At 35.8% G+C, this 19665-nt stretch overlaps 1 protein-coding gene across 1 annotated transcript in view; it reads left to right on the forward strand.

The window, feature by feature from the left end:
* The first annotated feature begins 335 nt into the window (after positions 1 to 335).
* Positions 336 to 19665, forward strand: part of LOC134755844 (atrial natriuretic peptide receptor 2-like) — a 44160-nt gene continuing 24830 nt past the window's right edge. The window contains exon 1 of the mRNA XM_063692475.1: positions 336 to 482. The gene's annotated coding sequence lies outside the window, so the exon portion shown is untranslated. The remainder of the gene's footprint in view (positions 483 to 19665) is intronic.

Below are 19665 nucleotides of genomic sequence, written 5' to 3' on the forward strand. Positions count from 1 at the left end.
ATACTTGATCCTAAAAATGGGGTCTTTATTTAACCCTTCCCTTAACGTTTGAAACTTGAAGTTACGGGGTCAGACAGGTTAATCCCAGTTAGGGTCGTTTTTTCTGCTGTTAACATAACTTTGGTGACTTTTGATCGATTAAAAAATTATGAAACATACGGAAGTTTTCAAAAATATACCTCTACACCTACATGTTGACAGAAAAACCCAATCCTTTTACACGCAACTGCGCAAAAAATCCGTGCAATACCTTTCAGAACATTATAATAACAAACAGAGCGCACCCTTAATGATCGATCAGGGTTGCCAGCCTTCCGAACTCTTTAGCCGTAGCGCCTGCTACAGTCCCGCGCCGACCGTAGACCGCTACGCGCGTAGCCCGTAGCACTTCTTCAAACTTACAACAGTTACAAAAGTATACTTACAAGTGACTGAGTTGATAAGTGAAAGTGATAACTAGTTTATACAGATCGGAAAGAAGCGTAAGTAAAGTTTGTTTTGTTACTTGTTACGTTATTGTAATATGGATATACTTACGCACGTGTTTGAAATGTTGAGAGTTTTCGTAATGTAACGTTTTTATAATTCGTTGATTACGAAGTTTATGAAGTCATGGAAGGGAAGTCTGAAACGCTAACAGAGCCTCTTTATGTTATAAGAATTGACTTTTCAGGATGATATCCTGTTATTAAGTAGTTTGGAAAGTTCTCGTAAGTATACAGGTAATATTTAGTAATTATACATAACATACAGTTCTATAAATGGTTCATATTTTTAGTGTTCCGTGCAAAACTTTGTTTTGACAAACGGAACACTTATGGGATCACTTCGGTCTTGCAAGTCAGTTAAAAGCGTTTTTCTCAGAGACCGTTTGACGTAGATACCTAAAATTTTAAATAGTTATTTTAGTTCAAATATTTAATATACCTACATACAAATTAAGTATGATATACAAATTAATATGTAAGAACATGTTTAAATATCAATTCAAATCCATTGAAATACTTTAAATACATACCTACCTAGGTGAATTCGTGTAAATTATCTTTAGTACATTTTAATAGGCGAGGAAACGATTATCTCTGGATTTTACCATATTTTTGACTTTTAAAAGTGCGTTTTAAAGAGTCCTCGGCAAGCTCGGCCGAATTTCACCTTCCCATACAAACGGAGTTTCCTTCTCATTTTAAAACTACGCGTTGGGTTGTAATGAAACTTTGCACATACAATGACATGAGGTATATCTAGGTTTGTAAATAAACAAACGAAATAGAGCAAAAACAAGTATGAAAAACTTAAATTTGCTGTATTTTTTTAACTATGGTATCTGAAGCTACATAAACTAATTACAGACATAGATATACCTTATCCTATTGTAAGTACATAGTTTCAGAGCAAACTAGCTACTCGTTTTAAAATGAAAGTGTAACTACGTTTGTATGAAGAACCGAGCTTGCCGGGGACCCTTAAGGCACACCAGCAACCATATGTGTTAGGTACATGCATAAAAAACATGGCCAATTTAATATTATACCGGCACAAAATCTTGAAATTTGATTTATTATGTGTATACTTGTATTAACACTTTTCTCCTCTCTTTCTGTGGTTTGTACATGTATCTGTTTATTTCCCACTAGCATAGCAGGTTTACAAATATTGGATGAGATCTCTGAGCCCTTCTTTGGGGTTGGAAACACGTACTATTTTTGTTTTTAGCGAAACAACGTCGTAAGCGCCCTACGCTGTGTATATACAAATTATGTTTTTCTAACTAGTGACGTGTCCTAGACTCGACAACGGGAGGCCGCACACGACACATTTAGCTTTTATTTATAGGTGCTACAGTTACGTTTTTATTGTTTTTAATAAATCGGCTTAAACGGATTACATCGCGCATAAATTATTCACTTTTACATCCTAGCGATTCGCGGCTCTCACGAGCACGAGCAAAAAAAGATTTGCTCTAACAAAATGTAAAATGTTTATAAAAAACAACAAGTAAAATGTTTTATTCTCGTATGTATGACAGTTGCGTTATTCTTATGAAAACTTACCTTTACCTACAAAATAAATAAATCTGATAAGCTGTTTTTAAATAAAACTAATTTCAAATTGGTTAAGAAATAATGGAATTATGACAACATTAAAAAACAAGACAGAAAAACTGTAACAAAACTATGCAAATCCAAGTAATACAAAATAGATTGTTATCATTACAACATTTTTGACTCGTGATTAGAACTTAATAAATTAATTTTTTGACATGGAAATGCTTTTGGAGGTTTAAAATAACGAATCATATTTGTAAGTGTTTTTTGTAATTTTTGGTTATTTTTATTACTAGTAAAATTTGACATGTAAAAGTGCCCTATTTGCTGAATAAATGTTTGATGTTGATGTTATTATTTGAAGTAAAACGCATAGCGAGGCTATTTAACTGACTTTTCCTGCGTCTCGATATTTACAATAAGTCTGAAATAAATTGGACAGAAATATTAAACTAGCGACGGTAAAAGACGGCTCGGAGCTATCCAATTTGCCGCTGTTTCCGGAATCGGTTGTTCTCTCATAAGTTGCTCATTAAACCGGAATACGGGAATTTTATTCAAAAGGTCAATGCGGAGGAAGAGCTCTAGCCCATCTGTTCGCCAAATTGTTTGAACTCAACCAAATCCGATGAATCGTGGGAGTGATATCGTATTCAGTGAGAGTTCATTTTGTAACAGCCGAAATTATATTATTTTATGTTAATGTTAGGTATGATTGCCATGTTAATACAAATAAGGTTGTATTTATTTAAGCTCGATAAATACCCTAACATGGCAAACTAATTTCTCGAATTTCATACTTCATAATTAACTGTTTAGCCGAATTTTTTTTTTAAATTTTCATTGTTCTAAGCAAAATCTATCTCAATATACTTCTTAGGTCCTATGCTAACCACCGTTTAAATATTCTCCCGTATTAAATTTAAACACTGTATGCGTTGGCTCAAACTTACCTGAACATATGAGCCATTTTTAGGCAAAAGGTTATATTCGTGACCTCTGCCATAGGGATGCAAACCCAAAAAATATTCGTGTAAGAAGGTCGATGCTTTTGAATCCGTCGGTGCAGTTCAGCAATGCGGCGGACGACGGCTTGTAACAAGGGCCTGACACTCTTTGATAGAGAAAGATAGTCTTATTGCGATTCCTATAAGAGGAAAGAGAAAATAGTGCCATGCTTTGTCCTTATCACCGACCGGGTTTTTTTTCATGGTCGGGTTATGGCAGCATAGGTAGGAGGCGATGGCGAAATACCGAAATTTATAAGTGATAGAGAAAAAGGATTATGCTGCCATACATTAACCTGTCAATACATGGATATGTCTTTCTCTTACCCCTAGGCGGTCGGTTTCATGTCTATAACTACTATACTATGTCTATGGCTTGTAAGTAAACGAAATGTCATCATAACGGACCCAGATACGGCTTGAACTGCTTCTGATACGACGGTCTTGGCAATTAGCGTGCATCTTTGTGTCTCTCTATCACTCTTCCGTGTTATTATTATTGTTTATTATTATTAGCGTGACAGTGACAGTTGCGTTTCATTCGCTACGGAGCGTTAGCGATTGGCATGTTGTCTCGGGAGCAGCAGTATCCACCGCATATTTGGCAAGTAATAATGTAGCCTATATATTTCCCACTGCTGGGCATAGGCGGCCTCTTCTCAAGCACGAAAAGGATTGGGCTATAGATAGCCCCCACGCTGGCCCAAAGCAGGTTGGGGCCTTCACATACACCTTTCAATTTATTCGCAGATTAGATTTTCTCATGGATGTAACATATTGGTACGAACCCGCGACCTCCGAATTTAAAGTCGCACGTTTTACCGCTCGGCCACTAGCGACTAACTTTTCCAGTTTTCCCTTCTAATTCCCTACTAGGCCAATTCCAACATACACTGATATCAGAATTATATCTAAATTATGTCATTTAATTATCGTCCGTCTCGCTCACGCCAATGTACGGACAAGTACGAGCGAAACGCACGATAACTAAATATAATCATTTAGATATAATTCTGACGTCAGTGTACATTCAAATTGGCCTGTAATATTATAAACGGGTAAATAGCTCTGTCTGTTTGTTACCGACTATACCATTTAGATAAAATTTTGTATGGAGATAGTTTGAGTCTCGGGAAAGGATACAGGGTATTAGTTTTTGTCACGAGAATTATCTTTATAGATATGCAGATCAAGCTGGCAGGAGCTAGTGATAAACGAGGAATTCGAGTAATCAATCCTACCTACCTATCAGCCACGGACGTCCACTGCTTGACATAGGCCTCCCCCATAGACCGCCACGCACCGGGAGCGATCTCTAGCAATAGGGAATGCAAACCGGTTTTTATTTGTACGAAATTTCGGCTAATAACCGGTTATTAACCGGTTTTTCCATACAATTAAAACCGGTTTGCATTCCCTTATCTAGCACACTGCAGCCACCGGCTCCCAGCGACGCGGGTAATCAATCAAAATGAGGCTTTCATGAGTATTCAGAGACTTTTTGGTCTATTGGGATTGTACTCTCACTGTACATCCTATAGGTACCTACTATTGAGCTACATTGAGATTATTGTGGGACTTATTTAGTCAATTTGTGTAATAACACTAATAACCTTGTTCTGCGCTTCTTCTGGTTCTTAACAGCAACGCAGTGCTAGGAGTGTAAGCAGAGCTGCCGTTCACTTTCATTAAGTGCCGTTAAGTGACTTTAATTAAACTTTAGCGTTTTCCCTTAAAATTCTGGGAGCGAGGATACTTTTTCATTTATTTTCCGTCCCCGACCGCCTATTCTGTAAAAAAGCCCCTGAATTTTGTCTTTGTGTTTAATGTTTTATTTAACGCTGTCTCAATATTGGCTATTTTGTTACGTTTTCGAGAAATTGGGTTGACGAAAGAACTGACGGCTTATTAATTGTCCGCAGCAATTGCTTTGGATCACGACTTAAAAGTCATATTTTTTTATAGCTTGACTGTTAATGAAATAAAGTTTAGCAAAAGATGTTGTAACTGTTCTGTCAGTGTTGCTTAAATTTATGAAGGAAATGTTTTTTAAGGTACCAAAAAAATTTAAGAAACTGGATTATTTAATAATAAATAACAAAACTTCCGTGAGACACAGATATATTAAACATATTAATAACGGGTCACTGACGTATTTTAAGTCGAAAACGCTCGACATGTTTCACTCCGTACCGAGAAGCGTCATCAGGAGCTTGCATCGACGATGACGGACCGGCGCAGACTGCGGGCCGCAGCCCTCCGCGCCCGATGACTCGGCGCGGGCGCCGGTGGCGGCAGGGGGGGCGAGAAACTACCCTCGTTTACGGCATTATTGTCAAATGAGTGACCCGTTAATAAATATATGTTTAATAAACTGGATTATTTCGGTAATTCCAGATAGTCTGTATCATAAAGATGTGCTTTATTTATTTAGAAGTGTATTAACGTGTTAATTTCTTTTACATATATTAAATAAAACAGAAATGTGTAAAACTGAAATTCAATATCTCTCCTTTTTCTTAAAAATCTTTGTAGCAAATATATGTACTTAACTGAAATCCACGCTGAACACATTTTTCAATTTCGCTCGCGTCAAAAACTCTGACATGATGAATATAACAAGGCATATCGCCAGGTGTCTGGGCTAATTCCTTTATTACGCATTCGGATGGCGTGCCGTCACATCATAAGGGCTGTTCTTGCCATGTTTGTGAACACCTAGTTATTCACGGTGGCTGCCATATCACGCGAGGCCGTGAAGTAGTCGACTCATTATATTCATTGAATACTTCGCCTTTGAACGACCTTGAAGATGATTGATATTGTGTAACTTTTATTTTGTTTGTGTGAGTACCATTTAATTATTTAAGCCTTCATTACCAACAGACTTTAGTTTTATGAGAACATGATAAGAATGAAAACATCAAATAACCGAAAAGCCAACACTTAAATTTTCATCAATATGACAAACACGTCCACAATTATTAGGGTAACTGTACTGAGTATATTTAACTTATTTAATGCTATCCCCACAGTTCTGATTCAGATATTTCAATATCAGTGTCATATCTTTAGAGGATATGATGGTGTAAATCAAGTGCCCAAATACATGCAAAATAAGTTTAATAAGAAAAAGGTGTAGCTAGCTAGCTAGTACAGAGATCGTATTTGAAGTGAGCGATGACAATTAAAATAGTTCGAAGTACTGTAAGCGCCTGCCGATATCGACGCGCAAAGTTCACAAAACACACATCACTTTTGGTATAGGCTCCAAAGCCTACATATCAGAATATATAAAACTCGTTGTTTTCTCCAGATTAGAAAATCATGTAGGACCAATATTTTCTATAAATAGACATCATCCCAGACCAGTTTATTTACGCCTAGGGAATGCTCAGAGCCTGTTCAACAATAATATCAAGACCAAATAAAATATTTTACAATCCAATTACGTTTCAAACATTCATATACCTAAAAATTTATAAAACCTATTCGATTTTTATCGCTTAAGTTAGGACAATATGCGACTTAAGTATAAAGGATGACTCACGCTCGAACGGACCGGGTCCAGGCCTAGGCGTCCGACACTTCAGTATTCTATAAAAATTACCACGTGATCACCGATCCGATCCGATCACCCGTCATAGAAATCGAAGTGACGGTAGCCCGGCACGGACCCGGACCGTTCAACCGCGAGTTATCCTTAAATTATGTCTCGCGCTTCACAATACTGTCCGGATATGGACAATCTTTTTATCAGTATTTATAAATATAAATCCCGATTTAGGTAAGTATAAAGTTTTTGTCACTTGTACACAGATTGCAGATAGTTCTGTACTAGCTTAATTCTGCCTGTTTTGTAAGTGCAATGTCGACTTGCTGATCCGAGTTGTTTTGAACGGAGTTGTCGCAACTTTGTCTTTATCTCCGTGGCCTCGGCTGCATAAAACTTTTAATTGGCTGTGCTGAATCCCAAGGCACTTCTAAGCGTTGAAAACACAAATTAACTATACAGGCATGTATATGTGTAAACAAGTATTTTCTAAGTAGTCTTGCTGGTAATTTTTAGCGAATTGTTTCAGAGAATGAAACGTCAATGTTTGTCTGGAACAGAACGCTTTTAAGCGATAAGACCGCCTGTTGTTACCTCTATCCAATTGTGTTAGTTTATTTATTGTAAACTATGTGAGGTGTGCAATAAAGAGTATTGTATTGAATTGTATTGTATTGATCTTGTATATAAATACTAAATAAAATAGTTTGTTCATAATTTAAAACTAATACGGGACTTAATCGCGTACAAACTTACGTTTATTTATGGCCTGACGTTTCGAACGTGACGTTATGTTCGTGGTCACAGATACAATTCCTCGCCAGTCTGCCTGTGACCACGAACGTAACGTCACGTTCGAAACGTCAGGCCATAAATAAACGTAAGTTTGTACGCGATTAAGTCCCGTATTAGTTTTAAATTATGAGTGAAAATCGTGTTCGTTTAAATCAGTATAAAATAGTTTGTTGTTCTTCACACGGGTGAGATACCTACGTTTAGATTTAAAATTATTAGAAACAAATGTGTTATGTTTCATGGACATGTTCCTGGTAAAGTTTCTTAGTTTATTCAACATAAGGATATAGCTAATAACATATAAATACACAGATTCAATATAAATACGTATGGTACAATAAATATCTTTTTTTAAATCAATTTATATAGAACTGAAACATTCGTGACTTAGTTCATGTCAATACACACTGCCATTAAATCTATCACGTAGGTCATCACGTAGGTATCAGGCAGGTAGGTAGGTAGGTAGGTAGGTAGGTAGGGTATCATTATTACACTAGATTAGTTACATCATATAAATACAAACCACTTAGCGAAATCGCTTATCGATAGTGCGTTACATCAACATTTAATAAACGTAGTCCGCGGCCGCGGGACGGTCGGTTCGTCCGGAGTGCTTGCGGCATTTGGGCCACTTAGGATTAAGGAAATCGGGGAATTGGGGGCTTTGGCCTTCGCATCTATGCCCTAGGGAGATCCTAATTGATTGAATTGAATACGCACATCTTAGTCCTTGTATTTTAGCCGGACCAGTCTATTCATTGAGGCTGTTTGGTTGATTTAGCCAGCCACGTTTTGCTTATCCTTTATAGTAGTTACGACACGCATTTTTACATAGGTACATAGTTAAATGCATTTTTTTATTAAACAGCAATTGATATACCCGTGTATTTCTTTGTTTCTTTGTGTTAACCTTGAAAATCAGTTCTGCTGCGTTCAAGTTGTGGTTAAAGAAATTTATTTTCTCAAAAAAGTTTTAGCAGAATACTATGGTATTCTTTAATAAACAAATTCAAATAAACTGTAAACCGAAAGCAGTTTATTTGGCACTAAGAACAAATTAATTAACTTTCCATGAAAATATTTTAATTTGTGTTATTTCAAGTTTTCATTTTCAAGCTAAACGTAAACGTACACAAGACCGATGTCGAACAAATTTGACAGATTTTATACCGTGGCAAGAATGGCCTGTATCATCACCAGACTTGAATCCGTTGGACTTTTCTATATGGGGTTACATGCTCAGCAGGATTGGGAGCACACAGGGAATGAATTTAAATTCATTTAAGCATCGGTTGATCAAGTACGGGACGATATAACAGATGAGGTAGTGCGTGCCGCGTGCAACTCATTCTATGGTAGAATGCGTAAAGTTATACAGGTTAAAGGAGAGCGATTTGAGCTAATGAATTAATTTTGTAAATATAGAGTATGCTTAAAATAAAATCAAGTTTAATATTGAAATTTAATATTGAAGTTTAATATTAAGTTTAATGTTTTAATTTTATTATGGCTATTTTAAACTAGGACACTTAATCTGCCCAATCTGCCGTAATCCACCTAGATCTCCTATTGAATTTATTTATTAGACTAAATGGTATTTCTTCAATAATAGGCATGTGACGAGCTGTCGCGTTTTAAAGGATATACAATTGTATTACTTAATGAGCTGTCAATCAATTATATTTATCTCAGCGCAAATAAAATATTATTAATCTTTCTTGTTCTTAGATCATCCAGTATTGGGCTACTTTAATACCATTCTATTTCACCAATTAAGTAATGTGGCCTCGTAAAAGTGGCTATAAACTTTATGTTCCTCCTTTATGCCTTGCACCACACCTCAATCACCTAGTTAATTCAGATTAACAATGAACAAGATATTTAATTACGACACATTAGTAATAAATTTAAGGTGCGAACATATGGAAATATTCCATATCGCATTTTTCCAGACAATGGAGAAAGCAGTGGAGACCACCTGAAAATTCTGAAGAATAAACGTCTGAATCCTTTTATTAGTTATTTAAAAGGCGTCTTTAAAATAATACGACTGCACAAACTTAGTGATATATCATTTACAAAGCCGATCTTTGATAATTCGTTTTAGAGAAAGTTCAAATCTTCTTTGTCTTAAGTTTAACATAAAATCACACTAACTCCTAAGGTACTCTCAGGATGGTATCTAAATAATCGTGTTTACCACAAACTGAACAAAGCTTTTCGTTTTGCAGTACGTTTCAGCTTGAAGTATTATCGCCAGCAAAAGCACTGATGAGTAAGTAACCAAGCGTTTTCATCTCGGATTAGGGCCTTCGCGGAGTTGCAAAGGCTGATTATGTTAATTTTATGAAGCCCGTATCCTAATTTATTATGTTGTTACTCACCTGCGTCAGTGATCTGGTTAACGCTTCATGGGTTTTAATCCCTCTTTTAAGTATAGGCGTTTATTTTTTTTAATTGAATACGTGACTGGAATTTAATTGCTTTAGTTACCTCGCTATATTTTCTGTTGATACTTTATCGTTATAGTCATCTATATGCCAGTTAGAGTATTATATCATTAACTGCGTCATTGATATAACGTCCAGACTTGTCATAAATGTAGTCTGGCCTTAAGTAGCCAACTGTTGAACTCTGATAAACGGTCAGCTGGTTCGTTTTCATCTCATTTGTTGGCATACTTTCTCTACAGCAGTTACTTGCCAAAATAAGCACTAAGCCTGTACCATCTTGGCAGACAGACAAATTGTGGTACGTGCGATTGCTGCAGAGCTGGGGCTAAGCGCTCGCAGCCAGTCTGTTTTGAATACCAATGCCCTATTATCCGACTTTTATATGCTTCGTTAATAATTTATTTTTTATATATCTGACTTTGAATGTAGTCTATTATTTTCTAAATTGATATCATGAAACAAACTGTAGTTTTCGAGGTTTTAAAATCATTCCATCTACATGTCACTTTTAACTCGCAGCAAAGTTTTATCGCATGAGGAATTAGTGTAAAAGTCTCTATAAAACAACGCACTAGATTGCTTAGTTTACGCAGCCGTTTCTCTACTCTGTGGTAAAGTGGCTATGGCTGAAATGTCAAGTGTTGTGATAAAACAAGAGAAGAAGTATATAAAATGATAAAAATCGATTTAAACTTTCACGATTTCTACACATTATTAAATTGTAAAACGAGACTTAGTCGCGTATTTGCGCAAAACGTTCAAGCTGATAAACAAAACCAAGTGCGGGTAGTTTGAAAAACTCGCGCGGCTAGAAGATGTTGATGTCAACTTTAGCCAGTCTTCTTCGATAATAGATAAAAGCAGGAGATAATAATAAAAAAACCGGTCTCCTAACCTAACCTAGTCACCTAAGACAATTTCCAAACAAACCAAAAAATATCCTTTCAATTTAGTAAAGGGTACTTAGTGCTTTCTGCCATGATTTATTCGTCTTAAGCAACTAGCCGTTTATTCACGAGACTCCAGATTTTAATTAAGTTGGACCCTGGTCTTGCTAGCTCTTTGTTTATGAAAATGTTAACGCTACTGCATTTAATAATGTTACTGTGCACTGCCCTATTAACCTCATGTCATGTCCTACTTTTACACTGTTTAAAAAAATATTCACTCGTATTTTATGTAGAATGTAAGCTAGACGAAATAAATTGTTATGCTTATGTATACAAGCTACTAATATACTTAGTCTGGTCAATTTTGTCAGTAACATTAAAATTTTACTTATCACTCTCGTTGCGCTTGTCATAAGAAAAAAAAAACAATATGGTTGCCTCTGCTGATAAGCTACATAACTCGTTTGATTTATTTTACAGAAATCAAAGTTATAAGTAATCGAATTGCAGCTGTACAACGTTAGTGTAAGCACAGGTTGGTCGTAAAGCAGCTAAATTAGCACTTTATTATGATTTACTCCTTTCCATTTTGTCAAAATTCTAATAAACGCCCGTTAGGCTACGGGATTACTCGTTTAATTTAGTCCTGTAATTTGGGCGGGTAATTAAATTAGAGGGAAGATATTCTTATTAATTATGACAGCATACGCACGAGTTACCTACATATAGTTAGTATGCTACATAAAAATTTAAGGATTCTAACAAATTACATTCATGATTTAAAATTATGTTGATGTTGTTGTTGTAATATTTTTGACATTATGTTGATAAATACGAGTACATGTTTATTATGGTGCATGATTATGAATGCCGATAAAAGTATTAATACAGATTCTGACATAACACAAATATGGAGTTTGTAAATTTAATATGAGTACAATCTCCAAAGACATTAGTTACATAACGTAATCCTTGTCACCATCATTGTCACAACATGTCCAAAGTTAATAGTACATTTAGTCATACTTGTTATGAACAAAATGCTGCACTTCATGATAAAAGCAAGCCGCTTTGCACAGTGATAGTAGGGACCAAACTGAGCGATTTGACCCGCAGCAGCGGCAGTTTCACCCCTTAGGAACAGAGATGGCGCCACTTCTTTAAAAAATATTTCAAAAAATTCTACAAGCTAAACCAATGAACCGATTTAAATGTTTAATATCTCAAATGAAAGCGCATTATATACATTACTTTTTAAAAAATACTCAAAAAATATATACTCAATACTTTTGATAAAAACGGGAATTTTAAGTTTGTTTTTTTACTCGATTGATAGTTTTTACTTGATTTCTCAAAAAAAATGTATGGAATATGAATAGTTTAATGCATGTATATATTACTGAATAAATAACAAGTATTTAAAAAAAACCCGACACCGATATCTCTCATACTTCTCGAAATATGAAAGTTTGAATGTGAGTGTAAATTTCTTCAAGATATATTCCAAATAATTCTACAAGCTAACTATTCGACCGATTTTAATGTTTAATATCTCAAATAAAAGCTCATTATATATACTACTTATAAAAAAATATTTAAATAACATATACTGAATACTTTTGTCAAAAAATGGCATCTTAAGTTTTTTTTTCTTACTCGATTGATAGTTTTTAATTGATTTCATAAAAAAAAATTATGGAATATGAATAGTTTAATAAATATATATATAGTACTGAGTATATAAAAGTATTACAAAAAACCCGACACCCGTACCTTTCATTCTTCACGAAATATTTAAGTTCAATTATGCACGTTCTTACAAATAAATTATTTAAAAGAAATCTTCAACTGCAGTAAGTGCACTGATTTTAATATGAAATGTGTCATATGAAAAGAAATCACCCAATTTATTTTAATAAAAAAAAAATAAATAAATAAAAACTGAATAAAGTTTTTTCCTGGTGCTGAATTACAAAAAAATATAACAAATCTAAAATTAGGAATTATTTTTATTTAAAGTGACTACATTTGTAAACAAAAAACTTAAATGTCCTCTTCGGGTTCACCGGTAGATGTAGAACTGAAAAAAAGTCGTTTTGAGAAGTACTCGTACCATTTCAATACTACAAAATCACCGATCATACATGAACTGGTTGCTGTAGATTACTGTTGGAAAATTTATGTGCCTGTAGATTAACTGTTGAATTATTTTTGTGCCTAGTTGATTACCATTAAACCTATAATTTTGTGCCAGACCTATAATCAGTGGTCAGCATGCAAAATAACTGGATTGAAAATTACATTAACTTACTTTTGATTTGTACAGCCACCTTTGCATGATTTACACTGGGCTGTGCATGGTAAGCTGACGCGACGACACTCACAACGCATAGTTTCGCAGCCAGATTTGCAGCCACAATGGTCCAAGAGGTTTAATTGCGACCAAATCGCTGTAACTGCCGACCATTCCGGAGTCCAACTCTCTTTTTCCTCAGTCCATCCCCAAGAAGATGGACATGGTATGGAAACTTCTGGTTTCATAGCGTTTCCCCATATATGGCCCGCTTGGTAAGCGGCTCGAAGTTCATGTTTATAGAGAGCAGCTGATGTAGGTGGCAGGCTTGACACAAGCTTGTTTTTTTGAAGCAAACAAATATTTGTGAACTTCATTTACGTTTATGTGTTCCATTTGGCCAAACAATAACACAAATCTAGGGTTACTTTATACTAAAATTAAAATATGTAGTTACACACCTGACAACCGACAAAATCAAAAACTTGAGTTGACATACTCCTATTTTCCCGTCTTTTTATAGTGGCCAGAGAAAGGCAGCTTGATCTGAACGAATTCCTTCAGTACGAAAACCAAATTTGTCCACCTTCGTTGTCAGTCAATGGAGGGCGTCGTTCAGGGAACAAATCTGATTTGGCCGAGAAATTAGAACCTGCCAACCCTGCCACCTACATCAGCTGCTCTCTATAAACATGCACTTCGAGCAGCTTACCAAGAGGGCCATATATGGGGAAACGCTCTGAATCCAGAAGTTTCCATACCATGTACATCTTTTTGGGGATGGACTGAGGAAAAAGAGAGTTGGACTCCGGAATGGTCGGCATTTACAGCGATTTGGTCTCAATTAAGCCTCTTGGACCATTGTGGCTGCAAATCTGGCTGCGAAACTATGCATTGTGGGTGTCGTCGCGTCAGCTGGCCATGCACAGCCCAGTGTAAATCATGCAAGTGTGGCTGTACAAATCAAAAGTAAGTTAATGTAATTTTCAATCCAGGGTTATTTTGCATGCTGACCACTAATTATAGGTCTGGCACAAAATTATAGGTTTAATGGTTATCAACTAGGCACAAAAATAATTCAACAGTAATTTACAGCAACCAGTTCATGTATGATCAGTGATTTTGTAGTATTGGAATGGTACGAGTACTTAACAAAACGACTTTTCTTTTTCAGTTTTACATCTACCGGTGAACCATATAATTTAACATCACCTAATAATAATTATTTGCCCGTTTATTTTTGTATTTAACACACTGACAATTATCTGATTCAATTCGGCTTATATGTATAAAAACTACTAAATTGACCTACTTTTATATTAGTAGTAGTAGTAGTAGTAGTAAACTCTTTATTGTACAAATACAGGGTTACTTTTTAGTCAGTTAACAAACTTCGTATAAATGATCGCTAAAGTAAATGAAATATACGTTTTGTTTTATTTTTATCCCTTCTCAAATAAAAAAAAAGAAAAGTGCACCCAAATGATTCCACAGAAACAGTAGAAAACTTGGTCACCCTACTTACTGACGGCAGTGGCGGAGGCGAGGAGTGAGCGGGGCACCCGCTCGCGGCCAGCGGCAGCGCTTGCACATGGGGTAGAGTGGCGGGCGGGCGGGGAGCTGTGCGGTGTAAGCAGAGTTCAAAGATGGCCGCTTTTGTTCTTCGCCGCGCAGGCGGAGCGTCCCCCCCCCCACTCCTTGATGGGTTAAATTTGGTCCCGGCGGTTTTAAATTGATTCCAAATTACTGGCTCACATCGAAACGCCGTGCTGCGTCATTTGTGCTGGCCCTCGGGTTGTTAGCGAAATTAGCCTACTTAACACCTTTTCAATTTCCACAGCTAAACGTAGTGCTCCACGACCTTAAGCATGCGCAAGCACTGCAAACTGTCCAAAATCCAGTAGGCTCTGACTCGCCGACAAAATTGTACGCAGACTTGGGAGACGCGCATTAGGCAAACCGGTATTTCTTAACACGGGCAGAATCTCTGCCTCGTACAACCTAGGAGCCGCTCTCAGATTGTTATCGGCCCTGGCGTACACTCACCATTTCATAAAACTCGCGGTTTGAGTACATCGTTTCGCGGCTCGCGGCTCAGCGGCGACTGGGCGAGCGAGGAGAAAATGAACCGACGATCCGTCCGGCACACAGCGCGGCGCGAGACTGAGCGCCTGAGCGGCGGCGGTAAGGCGGCGCGCGCGCTCCCCGCCTCCCCCGCCGCGCGCACCCCCGTCGCACACCCTCACTCATGCGCCGCGCATGAACTCAAATTGACCCCAAAACCAGCTGTGTGTAGGGTGTGCATAATTTGTAAAAAAATTAGGAATAAAAATAATAAATCGTAAAAATAAAAAGTACATGTTTTTTTATTGAAATGGGTTCTATTAACGATACTGAATTCAGGGTTTTTTTTTGTTAACTGACTAAAAAGTAACCCTGTATACACATTAAAAATTACATGGTACAAATAATAAGATGTACAAAGGCGAACTTATCCCTTTGAGGGATCTCTTCCAGTTAACCTTTGAGTAGATGAGAGGAGAAAGTGAAAAGAGGGTGACAAATGTAGCAAAATGTACAACAAGGTACCAGAAAGATAAAGGATATAAATACATACAAAATTAATAGGATAAACATATAATATATTACACAAAAAGGAATGGGGAAAATACACTAAAAATTGGAAAGAAGTAGAAAAATATAAAGCAACATACAATACAAATATAGGCACATAAGTCAATCAGATAACCACAGCTTCTTTAACCTCTCCTTGAACGACGCAAGCGATTGCGCCTGTCTGAGCGAAACTGGCAGCTCATTCCACAGCTTCACTGAAAGCACTGCGAAGGACTTGTTGTATCCACGAGATTTGTGAGAGGGGATGGCAAGTGATAAATTCGCGCTAGAACGGAGACGGTGGCCACTGCCTTCAGCCAGAAATTGAAATTTTTGAGAGAGGTATACAGGAGAAGAAGGTGTAAAAAGAACATTGAAGAGAAGAGAAAGAGTGTGAAGATCTCTGCGGCGGCGGATTGGAAGCCAATTGAGATTATGACGGTAGTAAGATACATGATCGTACTTCCGTAGGCCGAAAATGAATCTTATACAGACATTCTGTAAGCGCTCTAACTTGTCCAAGAGTTCTTCTGTCATGTCATATTATACACATAGATTTAAGATTAGATCCTAAGTATGCATGTAATATTGCTATGCCCCCACGGGGTCCATGTGGAACTACCAAGAATTTGTAATACCTAAAAAACCATGGTTGCAATAAATAAATATGAAATATGAACCCGAAGAGGACATTTAAGTTTTTTGTTTACAAATGTAGTTACTTTAAATAAAAATAATTTTAGATTTGTTATATTTTTTTGTAATTCACCACCAGGAAAAAACTTTATTCAGTTTTTATTTATAATTTTTTTATTTATTAAAATAAATTGGGTGATTTATTTTCATATGACACATTTCATATTAAAATCAGTGCACTTACTGCGGTTGAAGATTTCTTTTAAAGGATTTATTTGTAAGAACGTGCATAATTGAACTTAAATATTTCGTGAAGAATGAAAGGTATGGGTGTCGGGTTTTTTTGTAATACTTTTATATACTCAGTTCTATATATATGTTTATTAAACTATTCATGTTCCATAATATTTTTTTTAAGAAATCAAGTAAAAACTATCAATCGAGTAAGAAAAAAAACTTAAGATGCCGTTTTTTGCCAAAAGGGTTCAGTATATGTTTTATGAGTATTTTTTTATAAGTAATGTATGTAATGAGCTTTTATTTGAGATATTAAACATTGAAATCGGTCAAATAGTTAAGCTTGTAGAATTTTTTGAAATATATTTTGAAGAAATTTACACTCACATTCAAACTTTTATATTTCGTGAAGTATGAGAGGTATCGGTGTCGGGTGTTTTTTATAATACTTGTTATTTATTCAGTAATAGATACATGCATTAAGCTATTCATGTTCCATACATTTTTTTTGAGAAACCAAGTAAAAACTATCAATCGAGTAAAAAAAAAAAACTTAAGATGCCGTTTTTTGTCGAAAGTAATCAGTATATATTTTTTGAGTATTTTTTTTAAAGTAATTTATATAATGAGCTTTCATTTGAGATATTAAACATTTAAATCGGTTCAGTGGTTTAGCTTGGAGCATTTTTTGAAATATTTTTTAAAGAAGTGGCGCCATCTCTGTTCCTAAGGGGTGAAACTTGCGCTGCTGCGGGTCAAATCACTCAGTTTGGTCCCTACTAGCACTGTGCAAAGCGGCTTGCTTTTATCATGAAGTGCAGCATCCGGGCAAAAAATGGCCATAACAAGTATGACTAATTGTGCAACGAGGGGGTGTAAGCGAGATTTTGTAAACGAGCTATAAAATGCAAGACAGCCGCAAGCTTTAAAGACTCGAGTTTACAATATCCTTACCCCTGGGTTACAATGTTTTTCATCACACTTGAAAAAAAAAACTAAATTTTAAGCGAAAGCGAAAGCGAAAAGAAATTCCAAACATTCGTCCGCCATATTGTAATTTCTGACAGGGTAGGCATCGAAGGCACAGACCTTCGGAATTCGGCCACGATTGAAAATTGTGTAAAAATATTGTAAACGGCTATTAAATTAATCAAATTAAATATTAAAAATATTTCAGTATTTTAAAAGTAAAACTCCCTTTTACCTTGACTTTAAACAAAGTATTTTACTTATAACCTACTGGTTCGTATGAATTAGTGACATAATTAAAAAGGAAAGCTATACTCCCTAGCTTTTTTTCACAATCCGTAACTCCCGCGGGAACAATATCGGCCTTTACCCTTCAGTACATCTGATCTTTATTAAGCAAGTGTGATGAAAACAAATAAACATACAGTGATCAAAGAGAATATTATACTATAGGATAGAGCGGTACTGTCATAGTAAATTTTGTAGTCACAATAAATTTACTGCCATCTATCGACACACGATTAAAACTAAGAATAAAAATATCGAACAATGTATATGTATATGGATAAATGTTTTTTTTATTTGTATTTATAATTTATATATATTATAATAACAAACGGTTCGAATTGGTGCGAGAATCAAATTTTCTTGATTTCCGAGGCACGTTTTTTACTTAGATTATATTCATTTAAAACTTTCGCGGTTTAAACACATATTAAATCACATTTAGAAACGGGTCTATCGCGAATTTATTTTGTTACCTTTATTTACCGCCGTTTCGACACAGGTTTCACTGGTCGTGGTCGCGGCTAACTGCTAATAAAGGTAACAAAATAAATTCGCGATAGACCCGTTTCTAAATGTGATTTAATAGATTATATTCATTTTATACGGAGTTATATAGGTCTTTGCTGTGATATACAATGTAGACAGTCTGCGGACGTCAAGTTTTTGGGTGTGGTAGGTTATGTGATATTATCTTGTCACTTCGGACGAACCCGCGTCATGCAGACGTAAGCACGACAAACACAATACAACACCGCTTTTTGGCCCACCTAATTCAATCATTCTTTTAGAAGTGATAAAGGAATATTCTGCACAATCATATTATGCAACAGTCGCATAACTAGGCTTCTTAAAATTCGAGCGTAGAAGTTACATAATATCAGACCTGAAAAGTTTAAGACCTAGTTATGTAAGTTTTTCTCGGAATTAAATGAAGAGAATTTCATAACCATTAAGGGGTCATCCATTAATTACATCACACGTTTAGGGGGGGGAGGGGGTCAAGACAATGAGACATGTTGTGACAGGGGGAGGGGGAGTCACAAACTTTGTGACGTCACTTTAACTTATTTAAATTATTTTATTCGCTGTAATTTACTTTCCTAATCAGTTTTGGGTTATACAATTACTAATATTTCTTTTGACAAAAATATTTTGCTAGACTGATATTGACCGGGATATAGACCGTGATTACCTTTAAATAATATCGAAATATCGGGAGCTCACAAATAATACAAAAGGTAATCACGGTCTATATCCCGGTCAATATAAGTCTAGTGAAACTAACCGTGAATCATTCAAAACTCTAAAAATATTTTGATAAAATATCAATAATTACTTAATTCGATTTGCCGATTTCGTTGACAAAATGTGACGTCACACCAGGGAGGGAGGGGTGTGCCAAATGTGACCAAGTGTGACAAAGAGGGGGGAGGGGTGAAAAAACCTAGAAATTCGTGTGACGTAATTAATGGGTGAACCCTAATAGGCCAAGTTACTAAATATATATTTTTTAAATAGCATTTTTTTTTAAATTTATTTAAATCATTTGAAACTAAAACACATAGCCCTAAAAACCAGACAAATTATTAAAATTAAATTTTCCACATTTGATCGAAACAATAAATCAATAGGAGTTGAATTATTAATAAATGTGATTTTCTCAACATTCATGTTAAGATATACTACTAACACACAACATTGTGTTAGTTACTAATGTGTCAGGTAAAGCTCTTGTCCGCACCTGTAATTGAATATCTCTTGCAAGTTGAAATGAAGCGCGCAAAGATAACACGCTTATATGGCACTACAAAACGGGTTGTCAGATATTTTTGCGCTCTTCGATGTAAATGATATAAGATTTTTTACCACACCTCTCT

This window comes from Cydia strobilella, chromosome 1 (genome assembly GCF_947568885.1).
Source record: "Cydia strobilella chromosome 1, ilCydStro3.1, whole genome shotgun sequence".
Taxonomy (NCBI): domain Eukaryota; kingdom Metazoa; phylum Arthropoda; class Insecta; order Lepidoptera; family Tortricidae; genus Cydia; species Cydia strobilella.